The following is a 26251-nucleotide window of genomic DNA, read 5'->3' on the forward strand; positions in this document are numbered from 1 at the left end:
AGTAGAATCTGGTGAGGAAACTAAGAGGGAATGATTCTTTCATTTCAAATCAAATTAGAACTACACCTTTTTCATTTAAAGCCTAGATCCAAACAAGTGCTGGTGAGGATGTAGAGAAAGGGGAACCCTTCTGCACTATTGGTGGGAATGCAGATTGCTATAGAGATTGTGAAAAGCAAAATGGAGAAACCTCAAAAAATTAAAAATGGAACTGCCTTATGATCTAGCAATTCCACTTCTGGTAATTATCCAAAGAAACCCAAAACAGTAATTCAAAAGAATATAAGCACCCTTATGTTCATTACAAACACCAAGAAATGGAAGCAGTTCAAGTGTCCATCAGTAGAGGAGTGCATAAAACAACTATGGGATATTTACATAATGGAATATTACTTGGCCATAAAAAGAAGAAAAATTTACCTTTTGTAACAGCATAGATGGACATGGAGAATATTGTGCTAAGTGAAATAAGTCAGTCAGAGGAAAATAAATACCATATGATTTCATTTACATGTAGAATCTAATGCACAAACTGAACTAACATGGAAAATGGGGACTGACTCATAGATGAAGACCAGGATGACAGCTGAGGAGGGAGGTTAAGAGGTGGAGGGATTGAGTAAAAAGGAAAAAGGGAAATGGAAATGTGATTATTATGGAGTGGAAGGGGTATGAGGGAATAAATGGTAATGGAAAAAATAAAATATATTTTTAAATTAAAAAAATCTCTAATAAATGTATAAGTTATATTTAGTATCCACTATAAAAATAAAACAAACAAAATAAAGCCCAGATCAGAGTTAATATACAAAAGGTCTTATTTGAGGAGCATAAAAGGAAAACATTACTTTACTGGTGATGGATTTAACTGAGGTAGAAACCTTCACTTAAAGGAAGTGTCTCTTCTTTTTTATTCTCAGTTTCATTTAGAGAAACTTTGCCTTAAAACTCCTGGCCCATTTGCACCTCTACTTAATCTTCCCCCAAAATTGTGCAAAGAGTTACATTTGTGGTATAAAATAGCCATTGATTCAAATTTCTTAGGTTAGATGGAGCTAATCTTTCAAAAGTACAGTTGGCTGAGACTGAATCACTGTCTTTGCCAGTACTGGTAGTAGGCAATGGCCTAAGTACTCTGTTCTACAGACTGCAAGTGCCCTTTGTACCTCATACTAAGCCATATCCTTCTACAGATTAAAATTAATCAATTCAATATTCTGGTTCTCTGTTCGATGGATGTGTTATTATTTATCATTGTTTCAAACTCATGAAAAAACAGGTTTAAGGGTGGTCTGTGTGTCTGTACTACCAAACATACACTTTCACAGGTAGTATTTAGTTATAGATTCTATAAAGGGGAATTGGAAAAAATGTTTAGTCAGTACGTGAACTGAAAGCTAATAAATTACTACTTAAGATCTTGGACAGAGGGATTGAATGGGCCAAATAACCCAGCCTGTGAGGTTAAAATTAAAGGCTGCTGTTTATCTTAATGTCCACATACAGAGTCCACCACAGTCCATGCACTAGACATGGAAGCAGCAGGGTGCCTTGAAGATTGATTCCCTGTGTGAATAAGTCCCCAGGATGCCCCTACACCTACTTCTCTTTAACCTAGGGTCTGTGCCCGTTGAACCTGCACATGTCTAATAACAAGATGTGCATTGTGAGTTTATAGAGCAAGTGGAAACTAATGGACATGCATGAAAAATTTGGAGTGACACAATAAGATTACCACAGGGGCATCCTTATGAATTAAAAAAAAAAATCACTGGTAACTGTTATACACTTTGTTGACTAAAATGTTTACTTCATAGATTATAACCTGCTGATGGGTTGGTTTATGCTGCTTAAATTTTTTAAGTCTTAAAAACTAAATCATTAGATATACTCATTTAGAAATCATTTATGTGGGAAAGCAAAAATTTTTAAATGAAATTACACAAAATCAGATTTTTAGTGATTCCTCTTTACAGTGTTGCCACACATGCCTTGGAAACATTTAGAACTGGCAATTGGCCTTGTAAACTCAAATTTTTGGGAATGCACAGAAGAATATGAACCACATATTTTAGTTTTCAATCACCACTTTTCCTATCTTTTTTTTCCTATTGCTATAGGACCAATCTTATAAGTACCAACTGCATTTGCGCTTTGGGATATTTAAATTTAGTGGCATTACTGCAAATTAAGCTTATTGGCTATCTTAAGTTTTTGATGTAATGTCTCAGTTTAATTAATTCAACAATAATCAGAAATATCAAGTGGCTAACAATGTCATTTGTTGAAGGCAGGGCATTTTCAAAGCCTTGGAATCTGAACTTGAGTTAAAAGCAAGTCTTCTCATTCTTGATCAATCAGAGGGTCCTCATAATTAATGGACTGTTAATATAATAATCTTGGTTTCCAAATTTAATATTAGCTATTTTCACTGCCCAAACATAAATATTGTTATTAGAATTACAATAAAGTTCGTGAAATTATTGTTTCTTAAAGCTCTGAGCCACCTAAATGTTAGAAATTATCTCTGATTATACTATTAGCAATTTTGAACCTATTTCCAGGTCATGAACAATTGGTAATAACATGCCTACTCATGATAATTATACACTTGCTGATTTCTTAATAGTCTATCAGGTGGAATAACAATATGGAAACCCATTTTCCTATAATGCTCAGTCTCAGAAATGAATATTTTTTTCTGTATAATGAATCAGGAATTTATTAGGCATGCCATCAGAGTTGAAAGGAAAAGTACAACAGACCTATTTCATGGTACAGCAGACTTTATATCAGAGAGCACTTCAGAAAGGAGACATTAGATTTGCAGAAATAATCTTGTTTCAGTTTTTAGTCAAAATTATAATGCATTCAAAAGTCTGAGTATAAATTGATTCAAGCTTGAATTCATCAGGGAAGCTATCTAAATTGGTTAGATTTTATGCTTCCAAATCATTTCATTTCTTAGTAGATACATGCTAATCATATACTAATCTCACTGCCATGAAAGTATTTATTCATTCACAAATAGTTACACATAGCACTGTGAGGATACTAATGAGATACACTGTGAGCAACAATTGGGAGATGAACTATACAATATCTGCTTAACTGTGGAGGAATAGCAAATGGGATTGGTCATTCCAGTATGATAAGTCAAATTTAGCATGTAGAATTCTTATTCTTGAAAGGCTATCATACAGAAAGTGGTCTATTTCCTAATTTACTTTTAAGTAGTTTATGAAAATTACCTTGTTAGGAGAAAAATTGCAATACATTTTCTATGAATTAGGTATCTACTTTCATTACTACTCATACTTATGACATTTTTCTATTGGATCAGAGAAAAGGAAGGAGGAAAAGTAGACAGTGAGAGAAAGTTACATATATTCAAAAAGAGACAAAAAGTTAGACATAAATAGTTTAGATAGAAATTTCAACTTACAGTCTAACTCAAAGTTCCCCACCAAATCATTTTTCAACACCAGGATTAAAATATGTATGTCTAAACCAAGACAAGATATTTCTCCTGAATATCTAAACATACATAAATATTTATATGTCTATAGTCCCTAAACACTTAGTAACTAAGACAGAGACTAAAGAAGAAAATTACCACCATATTTAATGAAATCTAACATGCCACAAATTGTTAGACACACCACAAACTGATAAATACACTATCAAGTATTGGACTTTCTCTGGTTTTAGAAAGGGTAAAATGTGAAGAGGTGCAAATAGCATGCTTGAGAATGAATGAAATGCTGTTGCAGCTAGATATAAATGGCTGCTATTATGGATATATCAGTCAAAGTCCAGACAGGAGGCTGAAACCATGTAAGTAATTTGAACAGGGACTATTTAATAAAAAAGAATCATGAACTAACAAAAGTAATTAACTACTAAGAGGAGTAAAGAAGAGGAGTAAAGAGTAAAGACTTTTGAAGAGTAGCAGCATTAAAGTATTCCTATGTACTCTAATATCCACGATGGCATGAAACATACCTAAATGCGTGGACAGAATAATGCAAAAAGAGTGCCATGGCAGAGAGAAGACTCTTCTCATCCAAAATTATCACATTTTCTATTAATCTGATGTCACTACCTACTTTTGATAGTTTTACTACCTGTATTACATTCTATGTAGTTAGCATAGAGCAAACTAATAATTTACTCACAATTTCAGTAAAGTAAATACCTCTTAAGAAAGCAGCTGTCCATTCTAATACAGAAATTGAACAGTGTGAAAACAGGGTTAAAATCCTTAGTCACACTGCTACTCTCTAACTATTAGTAAATATTTCTGTAAAAATCATTGCATTGGTAATTTAATGTAATTAGTAACACTTTCTTCTATATCCTGATTGCTAATGTTTCTCATCCACTTAGAAACTTAGAATAGTGGGTGGGCTGGAATGGGAGTAGGTGGGAGAAAACTGTACTTGAACAATGATTAAAATAAAATAAAATTAAAAAAGAAACTTACAATAACATATATTGTTATTTAATCAATGGCTTGATCTACATCTCTTGTCCTTGTTACCCATTCTTAGTTTCTCTCGATTTCCCTCAGGTCTTTGTATATTCTTTCTTCTATTCTGCAAAAGCATTCTTGCGAGTATTTCAATTTCCTTGTTGTTTACGTTAGTGACATTCACCAAAAGCTTGGTCAGAGCTCTCAAACTTTGGGTCAGTGTGCCAACACAGGCTCCAGATGGGCCTAGATATTGACCCCAGCTATCTCTCTCTTCAAACAGCCTTATCAGTGTATGTCACATAACAAATTTTCATAGGTACATTGATGTAAAGAAAAGAAAGAAAGAATTGGTAACCACAGCTTTGAATTAATACAATAATTGAATTTGTGCTAAACTCTGCTAATAAACCCTACTCTCAGGTATCTGTAAAATTCTGATGCTGTCCATGAACCATTTTTAGGTACAAAGTGTACATTTAAATTTCTCTATACTCCTCTAACCTCTACTCTTGTTAACTAAGCACCCTTTTAAAGGAGGACCTGAGTTCCACCACAGACACTGCGTGTTGACACACATAGAGGTTCCATTCTATATCCTAGACTCACATGCTGTTCTGTTTGTTCTCAGGGTAAAAGCATCACCTGGCCCAGTCTGATGGCTCCAGAGGAGGCAAGAGGCCCTGTGTGTCCAGCCCCCCTCCTTGGGGTGCCCATGGATGTCCCACAGGCTGTCCTCACAGGTCGGATGTGAAAATTCAATCATGAATTTAACCAAGGCCCCAGGGCTGTCCTAAAGGTTCATTTATCTCTATTTAGTCTTCCAAAATGAGAAATGAAAAGAATTTGACAAAATATGGAGTTTCAATGTGAACATAAGAGCAATGACAGACAATAAACTGTTAATAAAAATAAGCACAGAGTTAGAGAGAGAGAGAGAGAGAGACTAACTTTTAACCACACAAGGAGAACAGCAGTCATAGGACAATGCCATCAAATTAGGATCTTTCATCCTCATGTTTAACCACATTTACTCTTGTATTTTTCTCATACTCTTTTTATTCCCCTTAAGAGACATAGTATATACATGTGGTTGTTAGCCTTCCTAAGTTTTGGGGGATCTTCTTCTATAATCCCTTTCCTTGTCACCTGAATCTTCAGAATTCCCCCTTTTACCATTTTCTCTCATCAGCAGACATGGAAGCTAAATAACATATCATTAAACAATAAATGGGTTAACAATGGGATCAAGGAAGTAATGAAAAATGCCTTGAAAATTAATGGATAAAACAGCTATGGTACATTTACACAATGAAATAATACTTGGCCTAAAAAAGAAAAAATCACCCTTTGCAATAGCATGGAGGCATCTAGAGAACGTTAAGCTAAGTGAAGTTAGCCAGTCAGAGAAAGACAAATATCATATGATTTCATGTGGAATCTAATGAACAAACTGAACTAATAAGCAAAACAGAGGATAGAAGCAGACTCAGAGAGAGCAGGCTGACAGTCCTGGGGTACGAGTTTAGGGGGTAGAAGGATTGAGCAAAAAATATAAAAAATTCATGGACATGGACAAAAGTGTGGGGATTGTAGTGGAGGGAGGTGGGTGGGTAGAGGTGGAAATGGGTATAGGGGGAATAATGGTAATGAAAGATACAGTAAAAATTAACTATTTAAAAAATACTATACCATAAAACAAAACAAACAAACAAAAATACCCAGAAACCATCATTGTCCACCATTTTCCAATTTGTTCTTTCCCTACATTTGTTGCTAAGATTCTTAAAATATTTATTTACACCCATTTCCTTGTTTCTACTTAATTTCAGTCATACAACTAGTAAGTTCTGCCCTCCCCTCTACAAAAATTGCTCCATACCAATCTTATAAGACATCATTAAAGGTTCAGGTTGTCATCTTTGAGTCCCACCTTACATACTTTTGAGGTGGCATTTGCTAGTTCACATTGCTATGTGACTTTAAGTACACTCTATCTTGGCTATACTTTTCACTGTTTTTCTGCTTCATGAGTCTGCTGATCTAGTTCCCCTTATTTTACTGACATCTTGAATACTGACATGCCTCCACTTTTGTAATTCAAAAACACCTCTCTGGATGTCCTCTGAACACCTCAACTTTAACAGATTCCAAACCAAGACTTCATCTATTTGGTCTAATCTTTGCTTTCTAATTCTGTTTCTTGTGAATGATACCAGTTCTAATGAGTCTTCAGCCAGAAACATGACATTTCCCTTCAGCACTACACTTTCAATAATGAAATCAAATGCTTAACACATTGGGTAATTTCATTTCCATTTTTACAAAGATATGAGGTCAGAACAATTCTTAGATAACTTTCTAATCCATCTCTTCTCCACCCACCACTGCAACTACCTATTTCTGACTGACATCAAATCTTCAATATAAAAAGAGCTTTCTAACTGGCCTCCCTGCCTTCGGTCTTATCCACCTACCAATTCATTCTGTATCCTAATGCCAGCTTTACCTTTCTCCAAAAGCAAATATGAGCATACTATGTGTGGTGTAAGATACATATATGTGTCTCACTTGCTCTTAAGATAAAAGTCCAACTCCCTTAACATGTTTGGCAAGGTTTTAGAAAGGCTTTACCCTGATTAAACCTCTCGTGTATGTTTTGTCACTTCCTCTCTAGCCATACTTAGGAGCCACCCACATACACACTCACAGTCACCTTTGGATTCTACTTAAAAAATTCTTCTTTAAATATACTAAATATTATTTTAACTCTTGTTTCTATGCTTTTTTTCATGTTTTTTCCTTAGCTGTAAATAAGATACTAACATTCTGGCCAATTCTTACTCATGTCTCTGTCCTAGCCTAGATGAGACTTATTTAAGAAGCCTTCTCTTTCTGTAGAAGGAAGTCTAGGTTAAGGCCTTTGCCTCTGAGTTATCACTGTACTTTTTTTTTTTTTGCATTTAATGACCTCAATCTGTTCTATAGGTTTCCTTTTTTCCCAAACTTTTTTTGAGGCTTAATTTACAAATAAAATTGTATATATTTAAAGTATACAGTATGATGAGTTGATATATGTATATTGGGTAAAAAGATGACCACAGACAAATTAATTAAAACATCCATCACCTCACAAAGTTACTTTTTGGTGAAAATGTTTTACTCTTTTAGCAAACTTCAAGTATACAACATTATTTACTATAGTCACCATGCTGTACATTAAATCCTCAGAACTTATAACTGAACGTTTGTACTTTTTGACCACCATCTCCACAGTCCCTAGCAACCACCATTCTACTCTCTGTTTTTTTTAAACAAGTTTAACTATTTTTTTAAAACAATCCACATATAAGTGATATCATGAAGTGTTTGTGTGTTTTTTTTTTTGCCTGGTTTATTTCACTTAGCATAATGGCCTCCAGTTTCATCAATGGTGTCACAAATAGTAGGGTTTCCATCTTTTATGGTTACATAATGTTCAATTGTAGCATTATTAAAAAATAGCTAACACATGGAAACAACCTAAATATCTGTCAAGAGATGTTTATATAGGAAATAGGTTTTATGTACAATGGATTACTATTCTGTTGATTTCTATAAATTTCTGTAAGTTTCTGTTTACCTGTTTGTATCTCTCACTCAATTGTTAAGTAAAAACCCTTTTTTCTATTGTATACTATTTAATTCTCTGGGCCTACCACCATTCATAACTTAATAAATAATTACTAAATGTATAATTATAATAAGGATAAAATAGAAAATAATATCTAAATAGGTGGTGTTCTATGAAGCAAAACTTACTGTCAAGTATAAAGGACACAAATCTACATTTATCTACACACAAGAATGCAAAGATTAATCCCTTGAATTCTCCCTGAGAAATCTCTAAAGTTTAAGCTTTAGATAACCAATACAACTGGAGAGACATCAACATGAAAACAGGTGGTAAATATTAAACATATACAAGGTAGAGCAAAAGTGCATTTACAGTTGGAGTACACAAAACATAGTTTATTCTTGTATTAATTATTACTTACTGTATGTTTTTCATAAAAACAACTATAAACCTACTTTTGACAACTTCTGTATATATTTATAGAAATAAGACTAAATGAGGAATAAACATCAACCTGCATTTTATACATGGTCAGAAGCAGGCTTAGAATATAAAGACATAGCACAAACAATTGCCAGAGATGGCAGTGGGACCTCAATACAAAGGAAATATTCATACAAGTTTGCTCTAATAAGACAGACACAATAGCTAAGAGTTTCAGTAATTTCTTAGAAATAAGTTGAAGTGGTATTAAAATTGCATGATATAATGCAAGTAGTTACTGTGTATAATTATACTAAAAATCACTGCTTAATAAAATGTGTATAATTTTCATTTCATATTGTGGATTCTCATGCAATCTTCTCATCATTTTCAGTATATTTGTGGACAGATTTAGAAATTGCAAACATGAGTTCCTTGTCACTCTTTTTGATATTATTGTCCCTTTTACATTATGTTTGCATCCCACCAGGTGTTTTGGTACGTTTGTTAAAAACCAAGGCATTAATAGTCTACCCAGTTTACAATTCAAAGATTTTATGCTTTAACAAAACACTGCCTACATGCATTCACACATATTGAATTGTTTTAATATCACCAAAGTGTAATAAAAAAACTCCACATTTTTAAAACAGTAAATATTGTTTAGGAAATAAAAATACTATATAAACATTTAAGATGTATCCTTTTATCTATATATTTGAACTACCTTTCAAATAACCCAATACAATAAATATTAGTTAATGAGTTATTAATTTTTCTTTATTGTCTTACTTTACTAAAAACTTTTTAAAATAATAAAATAAAAATAAATACTTTATTAATAATCTCAGGAAATTTAGGTTAATTAATGTTTAAATGAAGTCAGAGGATTATACTGTAAAGTATATATAGTGTATTGTCTAAATAGTATTTTTAAGTCCTTGTTTTAATTTAAAAGTCTTATGATACCCCCTGTATAGAACCCTACTTGCTGTATCTATGCTATATACTTAGAAAATTACATAGTAAGTGGAATCTGAGTTTTTCAGAGTCTAATATTCCTACAAAGAATTATATCAACTGAAGAATTGTTAACACATCAAGTCTAACCCCCAGTGAATTGAAAAATTTTATTTGAAATGAAAATCCATTTGATAGGCCTAAAATGTATAAATATCTGGTTATTTATCTGGCAGACTACTTTAGAAAAATCTGACACTTAAATCTTTACAGGGTTTAGAAACACATTCATCAATGTCTACTGCAGTTTATATCTGACAGAATAAGAAAATCAAATATTAAAAGAGTAAATCAAGTTGAATTTGAGGAAACAAACTTACTTTACAGTCCAAATGACAACTACATAATTTAACTATAAGAGGCTGGTACCACAACATTTTATTTTTACTGGACAGTGTAAATGTAGGGAAAATAGATTTTCACCATTGTTATACAAATTAAATTATCCAAGGAAAAATGTCAATAAAAATTTAAAATAAATTCAGAAATATGTTTTGACATTTTTTATTATGGTATTTTAAGAGCTTCTTTTATTGTGGTACTATTAGGGAATAATAAACTGAAATGTTTATATTTTATTTATATTATTGTTCAAAGTATCAAGTCACAAGATAATATTTTATTTTTCTCGTATATGTTGATTGAGTAATGATGAACTTTGGATAGTTTGAGTCAAAAAGGCATGTCTAGGCATAGTAAAATGATTTATTTCTGCAATAAGTTTGCATATGTCATGGATCATGTATGTTTTTACATTATAATATGTACAGATACTATATCCCTAATATCATATGGCTGATTAGTATTATTTCTATCAGGTTGCACATTAAAAAAACAATTTCTTCATTTTCTGATTTTCTCTAAGCATGCTAAGTATAATAAACTATGCAAAACAGCTAAAATGGAATGATTGAGCTCTGTGCTTTCATACACATTTATATAGAATTTTTTACATAAAAACTTATATAACACTTCAAGGACAGGTCTAATTACATTTTTTTCCATAGAAAATCTCTTTTTCAGGTGGTAATAATTACAATATTATTTATCATTAATTGAACCTTTATAATGTATGATGAATCACTCTAAATGCTTCATACATTTTCTCTCTTTGTACTTCAAAATGAGTTTGTGGAAAGCTATTATCATCACAGTTTTAGAGATGGAAAACCTGAGACTCAGAGAACTAAGTTATTGTTCAAGGTTACACACCCAGAAAGGAATAAAATTAGGATTCAGTTTTAGTTTTATGAATCCAGATTTGTGGGATTTACACTTGTGGTGAACACCCAATAAGCAAATTGCAAATCTCTCTTCCTCTCATGGTGCTCTGGCTAAAAGGCATGCTGACTGCTTCTGGTGTGAGCTACCTGTGAAGCAGTAGGGGATTTGTGGAGGAGAGACAGCTGCTAACCGTATTTGAATAAATAGGTGCTCCTTGAAACTATCAGAAATGGGTTTCCCCATCCAAGAAACCCTCTCAAATATTCAGAGTGCCCTTTGGGGCTCAGCTCTAAACCAGGCAGTAAATTGACTTGGGAGTCAAAAATCAGGAAACAGGGGTCTTAAAAGGAAGAACAGTAAGTCTAGTCAACTCTAAACTGAGGTGGACACAGAGGGAAAGCCACAATGATCAGTGAGTATCTGGGTTACCTACATTCTCGCAGAGACATACGCGATGTCAAGCACACAGCAGAAGAGTCTCGCACAACTCCTCGGGGCTTTCTCATATATCATTAACAGGCCGTGGTCTGTTAGCCGTGGGTCTGAGTGTGAACAAACATATAAGTAACTAATAATTTTAACAGTCAACTCTATGTGGTAGTGGCCTCTGCAGAATGACATTCTCACAAAAGGTTCACATTTTTTAGTCAAGGGATGCTAAGCCTGTCACCATTAAAGAGACAGACTGTTGCACAGAAACCCCAAACCCAAACCGGGGAGCTGCTTAAGTGTTGGTGATATTCTGAAAACAGCCACCCATAGGACTAGCAGATGTGGACATGCCGTTAATTAGTCACATTACAGGGGAGTGCACCAACAGCCAGGGGGCGGGGTGGTGCCAGAGAGACTGTACCTCCTCCAGTCTCAGTCTCATTATAAGGGCTCCCAGACAAAGAAGGCACATGTCTAATGCATGACTCTAAGCTACATTATCTCAGTATGTAAAAGGTCATGAAGCAGTCATAGGACAAGAAGCTGCTTGCAAAGGGAGATAAGAAGGGAATTACCGTCCATCCCCAAGACAATACACAAGTCTTCTGGCCAGTGACCCTCTGATTAGCTTTGAGTCATGGGAGGGGGAAGGGCCATGTCCATTGATACCACGGAGACAAATAGGAAATCAAATATTCACAGCTCTGCCATTGGTTGCATTAGTACTTCGATTTAACACTTAAGCTAACCATGCACAAAAGAAAATATTCTTGTTTTATGGATAAAATTGCATGGTTTATAAAGAGGAAAATATGAGTAGCTAATAACACACATGAATAAATCATTGTTAATTAAGTTAGGTATATAATAGAATTTTTAAAAACACAACTACAAGTTTTTAACTTTCCTAATTTCTTATAAAAATTAAAATTAACTTTGTAGTATTACGGAAGAGGAAGAGGCATATAGAATATAAACAAGGACAACTTATCAAGTTGTCCTTGATAAGACTATATCCTTTTCTAGATTAAATTCCCATAAAAACAAGTGTCTTATAAACATATTTTTTTCAAAAGTCTCAACAACACGGCAATTGTTTTTATTTCCTTGATTCCACCTCACACTTAGAGTTCCTATTGAAAATTGAAAACATGCCATTCTCTATTTACAAGAGAACAACTTCAAATTAATTTTTAAAATGCTTTGACATAATTTTAGGGCTTCTGGAAAAAACAAATGTTTTTCCTTCAGATGATTGCAATTGTACTTTCCTTTATAATTAAACAAGCAATGCTTAATAGTCACAGATGAAAAACTGTCAGAATGTTATGCCATCAGATTTCCTGTAAACAAGGCACTTTTGCAAATTTCTAACTGATTGAGGAAGTGGCATTATTGAACCATAATTGATTTTCTCTTTTCTGTTTTGTACAGCCCAGTAGTTGTTTTGTGTGGTATGTTACTGTAAAATGATTCCTTAATTTAATTTTTTTTGAATCAAAACAGCCTTATTGTAGTCTAGCTGTCCCACATACTTATTTGCCTGCATGCACTTGATGTTTGCACTCATGTTTGGAATTTCATCTCAAACTGTTATTTCATCATGTACAATAAACAGGTTCTAAAAGTAAAACAGTAACTGATCAAAAATATTACAGTATAAATTAAATAAAAATGTATTTGTTAAACCATCTTTCTTTATTTAAGATATTTTCCCTGCAGATCAACTGTTGACTGAGAAAGTTATATTACACAATAGCAAAATAGAAGATGCAGAAGCAAAGTAAGATTGCCAAAGAAAAAAAGAGTGCTATTTAAGTAATACCTTGAAAACAAAGTGAAGGTCAAGGGAGTGTGACTAAATCTGATATTTAAATTGACCTAGGTCACTGAGGGTATTTATATGTAAACAAATGAAGTTCCAAGTGTGGACTGACTACAAACTATAAGTAATAATTACATTGGTTATATTATACAATGCATGTATTGCGGGCTAATTGGTATCTATTAAAAATAATTGAGGGTATAAATTTAGGTTTTTTTTGCTCTGTAAGTAAAAACTAATTATAAAGAAAAAAGTTAATTTGATAACTAAAGTGGTTAGAGTGTAGTTCATTCAATTGTTTTGATGTCAAGGAGTATGGTTTCTTATGAAAAATGTATTTTATTTAATAAAAACTGTCAGAGATGCAATGTCCAATATGGCAGCCACTAACCACATGTAGCTGTTGAGCACTCTAAATGCAGTTAGTATAACAGAAAGTAAATTTTCTATTTTACTTAATTTAAATTTACTTAAATTTAAATTTAAAAACAGGTCTATTTTAATTACTTGAAGTACATAAATTTATATTTTCAATCTTAAAATTTTATAAAATGAAAACACAGATTGAGTAATTCCATAGAAAAATGAGTATTTGAATTAAGGTGCTCTCTAAATGAAAATACATATCTGGCTTTACACACTAAATTAGAAAAATGTAAATAATTTTAATATTTATTTATATATAATGTTTTAGATATATTGGGTAAATAAAATATAAATATTAACTTCAATTACTTACTTTTATACTTGTTAATGTAGCTATTGAGAAGTAGAACTACTTATGTGGCTCATGATATATTGCTATTGTATAGCACTAAGGGAAAATACAAATTTCAGTGTAGGTGATGTACATGTATTGTTAGGAACATATTTTAGGAAAATCTATTTCAAATCTATTGGAAATACTTTATGTGTTCACTGTGTATCAGGTACCAAAATGATCAATTTCAATACCTCAGTGACTCCTTAGAAGAATTTTCTTGCTAAAATAACTATTATTTCTGCTTCAAAGTTTATAGAAGCAGGCTTAGGACAAATGACTAATCTAAAGCAACTACTGGAACATTGGGGACCTGGACTCCTCTAGACTTGTTTCCAAACCTATGTCCTTGCCCATTATGTTATTCTGACTCTTTTAATATCCATCACTTAATATTTTCATTGTACATTTATAATATTTTATTTTATCTTACAAAAGACTATCTGAAGCTGAAATTTGTCAATATTGCTTGGTTACTTAAAGACATTATTTTACAAGCATGAGCTTTATATTTGCTTTTAGCCTATCCTATGTTCATTAAAAAATAAAAAGAGAGAGAAAAATTAATTCACTGATAAACGTCACTTAAAGATAATTTTTAAAGAACAAACTTTTACATTGTTTTCCTTGGCCTTGATTGTTAATAAATTTTTGGATCCAAAATACTTGTTTTTGAAAATAAGTTTAGTTAATTTGTAATGAGCCTTTTTCTACTAACTTTGAGATGACTATACATTGGTCATAACATCAAGAAACATGAACTTCTGGGAATATAAGGTTTCATACGCCAAGAACTGCTGAAAAGTCTTTACTCTGTATTTGACATTTCATGCTCCTCTAAATGTATTCTAATGCATGGTCACGCCACTAAATGACTATCATTAGTGCTGTCACAGGCCACGGCTATGGGACGAGCATGACTAATGCTAAGTTATCAGCACTATCAGTTCAAGGTGTATTCTCATAATTTCTCAAACTGACCATGGAACCAATTTCCACTGATCCCTAAGTCATAAAACTTTACAATTACCCAGAGTTCATTAATAATGTATTGCAGTTCTCATTCTCAATCAGAGTTTAATCAGATCCATGTCTCACAGGAAGGTTGACAAGTAAGCCACAAAATTATCCATATAAATGGCAAGATTTATTTTCCTAACATAAATGATCTAACCTAGTCAAGCATAGTTAATAATAAAATCACTCTGAGATTAGCATTCACCCTATTGTCATACCAATTTTGGCCTCAAATCTCAACCTCTCCAATGGTGGAGGTAATGGATATGGTGCACACAGATAAACCAATTTATATGAGACATGTTCATTTTTCTATTGAAAAATACAGGACTGTGAATACATATAACACTGCTTATTATTTGTTTGCAGTGTGCACAAAACCAAATAGCTCAATTTATTTCATGTTGATGAGACAAATATTAATAAGGAAAAATATGTAAAAGTAGTAACTTTAGTTACAAATATCAAAACCAAAACCACAGATTTCTACAAGGCCAGAATCTCATGTATTAAGACACCCTTTAAAAAAATTACTGCACTGGAAAGTAAACGTCTTGCCTTTACACTGAATTTTGCCCAGAGTCTATTAATAAAATTATTTGATATTTTAACAATAACATATATATATAATAAACAACTTCTGAAGTCTTGCAGCTGTCTCTTCATTGTTACATTATCACTCATTTTGATGTAATGCTCTTTATCATGTTATAACTTGAAAAACATACTTGATTTTCCTCACCAAAAATATATAAATTCTTAGTGTTTTAGAAAGGTAACACATTAGAGAACTAACTACACAAATATTTATTGTTTTAAGAAAATATATGCAAGAATGTAGTTTATTTGTTTTAGGCAGATTGATGGAGGTAAACAGATAAACAGATAAAAGATAAACAAATGCACATGAGATTTCAGAAAAAATATATATTTATAGAGGAAACACGATTCTATTTCAAGGCTGCTAGTAAAGAATTTTAATATCTTTTGCCAATTTTTATACTTTCCGTCTTAATAAAAGCACATTGTTTAGAATAGTTTTCCTTCTGGGTATAAACAAAGTTGTTGACACAATTCTGACAGCTCCATTGAAGCAGACAAAATTGCATTCATTTATTCAATTCTTAGCATTAAACTCACACCTTTAAAACAGGGAAGAAACTTCTTTAATAAATAATTAAAACCAATACATCAAGTATTGTATAATTTACTACTTAATTTAGGTAAATAGATCCATCTGAATTAATCAAAACTTTAAAAATCAAATGTATTTTTCTCAATTGACTTACCTTAATATTAAAAGTTCATGTTTCCTAAAGTCAAACTGATAATATTGATAGAAATCTACATGAACATTCAATCTATGACTCTTTCTATGATGATGTAGAAGTTTTGATATATTTAGTATCATTATTAGTAAAATTGTGTACATAATAATATATTTATTATTATCTTAGATGCATTGACTTCTATATATGTACATTTGACATCATAAATATTATTTTGTATTAATGACAACTACTTATTCAACCTTCTTTTCCTAAATATCATCTTATTATTAATTTTATCTATTTTTTTCCTCCAACCATGGCAAATATTTCAAGATGTATAAACCAATGATATCTTGATTTCTAATAAGAAGTATATATTTGGCTTTAGTCCCAATTCTGCCACCTAGCTCCTAAAATCCTTGGACTTTCCTGTGATGAGAGGGACAGGGGTGTTTCTTGATGTTAATGAAGGTAACTTCTGGAAGCCACCTGAGGAATGGGTTTATTTGCCAGAGGAGCCACCCATAAATAGAGTGCAACTTTCAGTCCCCGATCCTGATTTCCAGGCAGGGAAGAGGAACTGGTGGTCAAATCAATCATACCTTTAAAAAGAATCCTCCATAAAAATATCTGAAGAAGAGGGTGCAAAGATTTTCCATGTTGGGCAACTAGAATGTTTCCATGTGCCATCTTGCTGGGACCCAAACTCTATGAGGACAGAAGGTTCTTTGTTGATTTACATCCTTTAGAATCCTTTTTGATAAATCTATACAATCTAGTGAATGAAAAAGCTTTCCATGGACAACTCTAGCAAGTTAATCAAACCTTAGGAGGGGATTGTGCGAACCTCCAATTTATAGTCAGTTAGCAGCACTGGTAACAATCTGGACTAGTGATTGATATCTAAAGTGGTGTCTCTGAGACTGAGCTTTTTAACCTGAAGAAGCTGATGGTGTCTCCAGATAGGTAGTGCCAGAATTTAGTTGAATTTTAGGACACCCAGCTGGTGTCAGAGAATTGCTTGGTGTGTGTCCTCCCAAACATGTTGCAATTGGATGCAGAGCCCAAATAATTTGTAGCCAAGAAACTCTTCCTTTTGACTTTAGAGCCTGGTCTCTAAATATGCATTTTTTAGGGATTTTATTTAAAACCTCTTTTATATGTGGGGTCAATGGACATAGTCATAGTCCTTCGCCTTCCCATGATGGAGGGCTGGTCAAGGGGCCCTGGCCAGAAGGAATGTGTATTGTTTTAGAAACAGATTGTAACTCCCTTCTTAATTTTGTGGGGGAGCAGCTTCTTGTCCTGTGACTGTTTCTTTACCTTTTACACACTGCAGAAATACAGTTTAGAGTCATGTGTAGGACATATGCCTCCTTGATCTGGGACCCCCTATAGTGAGACTCAGCATGGAAGAGGGGTGGTCTGTCTCTCACACTGACCCACCAGCATCAGTGTGCTCCCCCGTAATGTAATAAATTGCATGTCCACATCAGCCAGTGCACATGGTGTTTTTTGGGGGGGAATATCACAATAACTCCACTTGGAGTTGCTATGCTATAATAATATAACTATACTTGTATATACTTAAGTAATGTATGCTAAGAGATTCAATATTCCTAGTATTTAATTAGAGGCTGATATTTCATAATTTATCTAGTTGTGTATTACTCTAAGCACATGCTGATGTGTACTATATTCTTTAAGTATAAATGAAATATATACTGGAAGTCTTTAATGAAGACTACATACCACTAGAAATATCTTTGCTTCTAATAAAATTGATTACAAGAAAAAGTTATATTTGTAAGCTTTGCTTTGTCATAGGTAAACATCAGTCAATATTTCACAGTTAATTCAGGGCTCTGCCCAAATGACACACAGAACTATCCTGGCTACAGGGGAGATGGTGACAGTATTGAATGTTGGTCTTCTCTGTTCCAATCACTCGAAAGATTCCCCAAAAGAGCACACTGAGTCACCATCGTCCTCTGAAAACAGGTTTTTTTTCACTGGAACACAAGCCTGTTTGCTGTGATGATGGCTGTTATATGACTATGATTTTTTCATATATAGGTACATAAAGTCTGATGGTTTGTGCTCAAATGCTGAAAACAAAAGGGTTGCGATTATTAGGTGAAGGCTGCACTTAGAATCCACATCCTCATTCAGATCACCTGTCTAAGTAGGGCTTGCTCCCACAGCAGCGAATTCACACCCAGACTAGGAAAGTAAAACCTCTGGGAGGGAGAGTTCATTAAGGCCACTTTTTAAAATACAAGCTTGATCTGCCCTAGAAAATACTCTGTCAAAACTTTCCCTTCACTACAGTGTATTCTATTGTCTGGTATTCAGCTTTAAGCCTAATGCCTCTTACCTGACATGTAATCAGTATACTAGGTCTTTTCCCTATCTAAACTAATACTTTCTGTAATTTAAATATTATAGATGGGGAAATAATAATTTACATCAAATTCTTCAAGCCTCTGGAAATATATAGATGTTTTATTTCCTTTTAACCAACTATAATTTAAATTCAAAGTTTTTCTGCTTTTAAATTTGTCAGTATTTCTATGACATTAAAAGTAGGTAAATGTCTCTAATCATATCAGTGTTGTGAAAGCTTCAAAACCATTCTCAAAATAAAATTAGTATTTTTGGAAGGAAAAACTACAGCACTTAACACTCTAAAAGTAGAAGGAATGTGAATCAGGAAAATAAGCATATAGTACCACGAGCATCATTCAAAATGAATAAAAAGGAATGTGGGTCGTTGGCACCAAGGAAAGGTTAGGGCGGGCTTTACAAATCCCAGGCTATATTTCTAGGGCAGGCATACAAGGATTTTGCCTTTTCCCAGCATTCTGAGAAATATTGGAATCAAACATTAGAGATGTTAATTGGTCTAGAAAATGTCGTTTGACTTTTCAGTCAGTGGACAGAAGACGGTGGTAAGTAAACAATTATTAGAAAAGCATACAGTCATGACAAAGACTAAAGGTAAAAGAAAAACTGGAAAGTCACTGTGGCCCAGGAATCCTCCAAACTCTGACATAACTCAATCGCTGAGACTGCATTCATGCTCCACCTGTGCTGTGATTACCACATCCAATCAGAGAGTATCAGTGACTCTGAGCACCTGTGAGTGATCTCATTTGAGGAGCTCCATTTCTCAACATTCTTATTCATTTACTTTTCTTTTTGATGTTTTATCCATTAATTAATCTTTGAATCCCCTTTCAGTGGAAGGCATATCCATAGTCCCACAATTTTCCATCTTAAAAGAACATGTTAGATTTGATTTTGTATTTTCCATAGTAGAAAGTAGAGAGCCTATTTATTTAGGAAATATTAAGTAAAAAACATAAGAAATAAATGAAAATTGAATAGAAGTAAAAAGTGAACTCAGGGTAAAGGCTGATGGGACCTTGAAAGTGTGTCATAAGTCCAGATCATTTGAAAGACTTTACAATGTACGGATCCAGAACAGGAAGCTGTTCTCCCCAAGAATTTTTTCTTCTACTTACTCTTAAATGTATTTGGTGATTGACTTAACATTTTTATGTTGTTGTTGTTTTTTCTGTTTTTTTTGAATTGGAAATAATAATAACTCCTTATAAATTATAATAATAAATGTTTTATAGACACAGAGGAGAGCAAAGGGCCTAGCATGCAGTAAATGTGCAATGGCATGTATTTATGTATTAACAAAACCTACTTGGAGTTGCTCTCTCATATAAAATACTCTGTGCTAATTTTTTGTACTTAAAAATAAATTATACATGATTAAACATGTATTTTTAGGGTATAAGAAATAAGTGAACCCTAACTTATATTTTACTATTTTATTTTTCATAATCTGGATTAACAAATTTAGTATTTTTCTCTTAATTTTTAGTTTGCATTATAAATAAAAGAAACTTAATTTAAAGGGTTAGACAATTAAAATACATGTTATTATTAAAAAATAATCTGAGGGATGTTGAACTTTACATAGTATTTATGATCTCAGTTTCGTAGTTTCTTAAAATAACGATATTAATTTTCAGAGTTTGAATTCTTATTTCCTTTTGATTTTGCTTTTTTTGATTAGTTAATGTAAAGATTGACATAGGAAATTGTATTTATTCTATTCCTAGTTCATATTTTGTTACTAATTCATCTGTATTTATTTCGGTACTAGTTTATATTTGTTGTGAATTGTTTGATCTAATCTGTATAGGAATATAAATATTAGAATACAACAATGTAATTACCAGAAGAAAATAATATAATATTTTGATCTTAAATGTATTATACAAACTCTAAAAATAAAACTAATAAAACTCTATTCAATATAGTCAGGTTTAAATTAATGTAAAATTTGTAGTATTAAACAAAGTTGCAAAGATCCATTCTGTTAAAACAGAAACTTTGTACATTATGTTAAAACAGAAATGCTGTAGAGATAATTCAATAATGAAATCCCCAGAAAGATAGAGCTGTCTTGCTTTATTTGTTAGACTATTCTAACATTATGATTTGCTGTAATGTAAAGTACAAAGTGCTTACATATTTACCACCACTTGTAATTATTGTATAAAATGAATTATCATCACAGTATATAACTATGCAAATATAAACACAAAAATTTTGCAACATTATTTTTATATAAAAATCAGTTTACTTCCAATTTTTAATTTCACTAATTTATTTTAGTCTTATCTTTGTTAGTTTCTTTAATTAGGCATTGAATAATTAACCTTTTGAAATACAGCCAGGCACAGTTCCTTAGTTCTCATGGTATCATATAGTTATCTTCAGCCTGAACATTTTGCTTTGTATATTCATACAAATAAGTGATAATCTTTCTGAATGAATTGACCAATAATTGCATAGACAAAACATTAAATTTACTGTTCTATTATTATAATACACATCTAGGTATTTAAAAATATTTGAAAAATAGCATAACTATTTATGAGTAATCGATAGTGAAGTGAGTAATAACTGTGCTTATCAAATTAGAACTCTAGCACTGCCTGGTCAAAGCTAAGCAGGACACATTCTAGCAGTTTAAAAATAACCAAATTATTCAAATTTTCTGCACCTCAATTTTCCCATGTGTAATTTGAATAAATGATAATAATTCATTATGTTATTGTAAGCAATAATTGGATGATCTATGTACATACTAAGTTTAGTGTGTGTTACTTGTACTCAAAAGTATTATAGTGCTTATATTTCAATCAATAAAACATTTATATTAACAGAAAAATATTTTTATAATATTTAAATAAACTTATGGAATTTATTGCTAATTATAAAAACAGAAGAGGTTAATTTGATTCTTTCCAACAATCAAATATTAGCTCAAATTAGCTCAAATACCAGCACAAATAGCTCAATATTAATTTAATATTGCCCTGAGATCATTTGAGACCAAGTGTATTAATTTCCTAAGCTGCCATAACAAACTGTCATAGACTGGGTGGCTTTTAAAAAAAAATATATTGTGTCACAGTTTGGAAGCTAGAGCCAAATCGAATTGTCAAATTGTTTGATTGTAAGGGAAAAACCTGTTTTAGACTTCTTTCTCAAGTTTTAGAGGGCTGTCTTCTCCATGTTTCTCTTCACATGTCTTTCCTCTATTCCTGTCTGTGTCCAGAATCTCCCATTCTTAAAAGGACCCCAATAATATTGGAGTAGGGCCTACCCTAATAACCTCATTTTAACTTGATTGTATCTTAAAGAACCTATCTCCAAATGAAGTCACATTCTGAGGTGTTGGGGCCTGTGACTTTTAATGCATATATTTTGTCAGCACACAATTCAACCCATAACAGAAACTACATAATTCTTGTTTTTCATTTCATTGACTGATTCTTTGTTCCCAAATAAATAAATGAATAAATATACAAATAATTTTATAATAGGAATACTACCTTCAATTTATGGAATATTATGCATTTTGCAGTATTTTAACATTCCGGTGAATTAGTCTGCATTCTATCACAGTGCTTCTCAACTCTGTCATATGCTCCTCAACCTGAACTCTCCTCTGTTTCTGTAATTTTTTCTTCTCTGTCTTTTCATTGCCTATAGTTAAGTGTATATATTTCAAAAAAAAAAAATCCTTGACTCTTTCTAGAGAATTTAGGTGTCATATGTCATACTAATTCATACTTCTGACTTAAGTCATGGGAAATAAAATTTAATTGTTTGTGAAATACATCTATCTATTCCATAAGAATTTCAAAGGTAAGATGCCCAAATGGGAGTCCTCATCCTTATTCTAATAGTGTAATTTAAATACAACTCAGTCAAAGACATCAAAAATACCTTGTCACTAAACAGAATTGGGCAAATTAGGTTTACAGTTGTAAACACATCCAGGCTTTGACAACTATTAACAGTTGACTTCTTAAATTTACCTTAATTCTCTGAGTATTAGTTGTCTCACATAATAAAGTTATTGTAATAGTCATAACCTGAATGTCTTTTTCTATATAAACAACAATAAACCTACTTCCTATCCCCACTCCCATCTTTACCCCATATTTTAAAGGTTGGTATTAATTTCTCTCTCTCATCCAGCTAAACTGGTCACAATATTTGTTCAATATTATTTAAGGTGTTTCCCACACTTAGCTCATCCCCTTCATCCACATTATTGCTTCCTTAATCCTAGCCCTTAACATCTCTCATTCAGCATTATGCCAGTCTCTGAACGTTTGCTTGCCCTACCTCTTGTTTATCCATTCTTTTCTTACTTTCTCTAGAATAAGAGCAACCACTCTTCTCTTTGTAAATGCATTTTGGCTTTCCAACGCTTAATCGGTAAAGTTAAAACTTTATCGTACAAAGCATTTCACAATTTAGTTCAACCTATCTTTGAGTTACCTGTGTTTCTTCTGCCTCTCTGCACTGATTACAGTTCCAGATCATTGCCTTGCCAAAAGCAAAGCGATGTCAAATCCTATTTTACTTCACTTTTATGAGCATGGATGAATATTACCTTTGCAGAAGAATACCTTTTCTAATTCATCATTTTTCCTTTCCCTACCACCTACTTTTCACCCACAATTTCGTGTTACAGAATTCTTCTTTATCTTTCCAATATCATCTCATATATAATCTCTTCCCTGAGCCTTTTAAGACTTTCCAAGAAAGGAAAGTTTCCCTGCCCTTTGTGTTCCTCATAACTCTTTTTATTTCTCTGTCAACACATTGCAGATTGTGCCCAATTTTACTTTCATGTAATTATACCTTTGAAATACATCTATCTATTCCATAGGAATTTCAAAGGTAAGATGCCCAAATGGGAGTCCTCATCCTTATTCTAATAGTGTAATTTAAATACAACTCAGTTAAAGACTTCAAAAATACCTAATAGACTCTGAACATCTTGAGATGATTATATTATGATGATTAAGAGCATCAGAGACACCTGATTTCACATCCAGGCTTTGACAACTATAAACTGTTGATTTCCTAAATTTGCATAGATTCTCTGAGTATTAGTTGTCTTACATAAGAAGTGGGGGCACTAAATACATATATTTCCAGCTTATGGCATAATTAAAGTAGATACTATACAAAATGTCTAGTGTCTTCAAGTGTTATTATAAGTGGTAGTAGAATTATTGTATTTACTGCAAATTCATAATTAAATAGGGTTATGTGCTCAAAAATAAGTACTTCATTATTTAATGTTTTCACAATAATTTAATGAAATGCACAATAAAACCCTAGGACATTTAGATAGATAAAAAAAAAAGTCCCAAAGTAGGTACAATTTTTTGTACAAGTACACATGGTTGATGATTGGCAGATCTGAATTTAGAACACAACTCATGACTTTTAATGTTTATTTTTAAGTATGAATTTCATTTTTTTAGTTTATAGGCATATAATTTCATAAATGCTTCTCAGTTCCAAAGAAATATACATTGCTCAATCTGTCACACATACCTGTAGCATCGACTGGGAAAATAAAATACTTCTACTTATATAAGGCAAGTTTCCGTAAAAGGACTATGACATGGTCAAACTGAGAATGGTTAATAAATGTGGTAAAGTTGAGCTTTCCAATAGAGTATAGGGGTTTAATTACATATAAAAACAGAAATTCAAGGAATATCTAAATATTTAATATTTTTCTTTTACTAGTAGTTTAACTGTAAAATAAGTTTCAGAGTTGTTTCTTTGAAGGTAGTGTTATTTGATATAGACATGTATAAAGTAATTTATTCCAAATTCCTATGGTATGGTAGATTAGTAAAAGGAGCTAACTTTTATGAATGTGATCCTTTTAGTTAATTCAATAGCTATGTTTTATTTCATCATGCATAAAATCCAGCAGTAATTCATTCATTCACACATAAAGCATGTACTTACCATCCACTCTTTACTGCGGTCAGGCAAACATTTATAGAGTCAGCCCTATGCCAGCTGTTGAGTATAAGCAAAGAGACTAGACAGACATGAATACTACTTTCTTAAGAATTTAAATCTATTAGCAACCAAAGGTATTTTAGTTGTATTTACCAAAAAAATTGCAAAACACTTCTTAATTTACAAATACATTTATTTTTAATGATTAATTGTTAGATCAAATGTTATAAGTTTTTCAAACACAATCTTCCCTGTAAGGTATCATATTGAGTCAATATGATGTTAACACAAGCATATTTTTTGTTGTTTTTTTAATCTCCACATTTAAATAGGATTCTCATCAATCACTAGTAGTGTTGTGTGGCTTCTCAAAATGTCCTACATATTGTCTCTGTGAGGTATTATTCCTTTCCACAATGTAAATAAAATAAGATTTAAAAAAAAGATTCTAAAGAGGCACAATATAAAAATTATTTTCTTTTCCAATGTACTCATAAGGAATATATAACTGGATATAATTGCCTGTGTTTGGAGGAATAAAAGTAATATATTGAAGTCAGTAAATGCATTTTCTTTGAGTAAAAGGGTTATCTCACAGACACTTGTAACATTAGAGATGTCACTGTTATAGACTAGGAGCTTTAGATGAGTTTTCTGTGCTTCAAGATGAAGCCAGCTGAGGTTTTGTGTCCTTTTATATGAGAAAGAATGACTAATAAATGAAGATTTAAGTGCTTCAGTCAGCTTTGAACTAGTCAAGCTGAAACTAAACTCCCATCTCACCTAGTAAAGCTCTCACTGCCGAAATGCTTTCTGGTTGTGCAGGATAAATGACAATATGTATAAGCAGTAAATGGGTTTATATATTGGACCAGAAGGAACACTATAAATGGAAGTTAAAGGCAAGTTTTGTCAACTAATGAAATAAATATAACTTGTCCTACTCATAAGACACTCTAGGAATTAAAATGACATATTCAAATGATAAAAAAGAAAATTGTGGAATTAGTACCACATATATCTATACTTGCGTTTGTACCAAACAGTATGATTTAAATGATTGCACAGTTAATGCATCAAATGAAAAGAGGTTTGAAAAAAAATTCAAGGGTGATAAAAAGGGCAACAACATTGTATCACAGTCAGAAAAGTATTCTGGAGTTCAAAACACTTTTTGTTGTTGGTTTTGTTTTTGTTTTATTTGGAGATGTAAGGAAACTGTTGAATGACTTGACCAGAATCACATGGTAGTTCAGACACAGAGTTGAAAATCCATTGCTGATCCTGTTTGTTTAACCAAATTAAAACTGCCTCTCAAAAGAGGCAGTTTTTCCCAGGTGTAACAAACAGGGTCAGCAATGGATTATTCCCAGGTGGAACAAAAATTGATAGAGCCCCAAGGTATATCATAGGAATCTTAAAATATCTAAAGGTTGACATGAGGAAGATGTGTTAATTGATCTTGTTTTTAATCTCTCAAGCAAGGAAATTAGAGAGGTGGAATGACAAGATGAAATTGGGCCCTGGCTGGTATAACTCAGAGGACTGAGTGCTAGCCTGTGAACCAAAGGGTTGCCTGTTTGACTCTCAGTCAGGGCACATGCCTAGGTTGTGGGACAGGACTCCACTAGAGGGTGTTCAAGAGTCAAACACAGATTAATGTTTCCCTCACTTTTTCCCTCCCTTCCCATCTCTAAAAATAAATAAATAAAATATTTTAAAAAACATAAAATGAGGAGGACATAGATGAAATTAGGAGGACATATTTTTATTCCAAATATGAGTGAATTTTCAAAGTGATTATTTAAAGATG

This window comes from Phyllostomus discolor, chromosome 4 (genome assembly GCF_004126475.2).
Source record: "Phyllostomus discolor isolate MPI-MPIP mPhyDis1 chromosome 4, mPhyDis1.pri.v3, whole genome shotgun sequence".
NCBI classification, from domain to species: Eukaryota; Metazoa; Chordata; class Mammalia; order Chiroptera; family Phyllostomidae; genus Phyllostomus; species Phyllostomus discolor.